Source organism: Penaeus monodon, chromosome 15 (genome assembly GCF_015228065.2).
Source record: "Penaeus monodon isolate SGIC_2016 chromosome 15, NSTDA_Pmon_1, whole genome shotgun sequence".
NCBI classification, from domain to species: domain Eukaryota; kingdom Metazoa; phylum Arthropoda; class Malacostraca; order Decapoda; family Penaeidae; genus Penaeus; species Penaeus monodon.
In genome coordinates this window covers 34,917,852-34,918,523 of record NC_051400.1, presented here as the reverse complement: position 1 = coordinate 34,918,523, position 672 = coordinate 34,917,852, and the positions used below count along the sequence as shown (strand labels likewise).

Sequence of the window (672 nt, the reverse complement as noted above, 5' to 3'; positions counted from 1 at the left end):
CAAGACAATGAGATGAGGATGCAACGCCCTTTTAGAGACATTTTTGCCCGAAGGAATAGCCTCAACCGCGAGACGGAAGCCCGATTCTAACGCCGTCCCCGCGACGCTGTTCGTGTGAACAAGACTCGCACTTACGTCACGGCGGCTGTCCCTGGCGGCGCGGGCCGAGCAGGAACCGGGGTCCTCGACGCCCTTTCTTCGACACAGATTCTGCAGGTGTAGACCGGCCGAGCTGAGGGCCCACAGGCTCATCTTAGGATTGCTGTTGCTCCTTCTTCGAGAGATTTCAAGAAGCGGAAGGAGAATCCCCTCCTTTTCTTTGAATTCTTTCTCTTCTCGTGTGTTCTTTTCTATTTAGCAATGGCCCTCCTTTTCCTTTTTGTTTGCTTTCTCCTCTCTTTTGCAATGTTGCTTGGCACAGCTCTTGGCCGCAGGCACGGCAGCAAATCCTAGCAGAAGCAGAAGTGAGAGTGCCTTTGCTTTCGAGAAGCGCTATTGCATACCGGATTTTCTTGGATGTCCAATCACGATGTCTTCACGTCCGTCATCGTCATCGAGACAAGATATCGAAAAGGACGCGCAGAAAACACGACCTCCTCTGCACGACCGTTTCGTACGACCGAGCCGTGGTCCACTGCACGACCCGGGTATGAAAACTCTCGGGCAGTGCCA

At 53.4% G+C, this 672-nt stretch overlaps 1 protein-coding gene across 2 annotated transcripts in view; it reads right to left on the bottom strand.

The window, feature by feature from the left end:
• LOC119581979 overlaps window positions 1–672 on the bottom strand; it is a 42,572-nt gene that overhangs the window by 14,810 nt on the left and 27,090 nt on the right. The window contains exon 1 of one of the 2 annotated variants that reach the window (XM_037930166.1): window positions 136–666. The exons of the other annotated variant lie outside the window; for it this stretch is intronic. The gene's annotated coding sequence lies outside the window, so the exon portion shown is untranslated. Of the gene's footprint in view, window positions 1–135; window positions 667–672 lie in introns of those variants that run through there. 2 annotated transcript variants of the gene reach the window in all.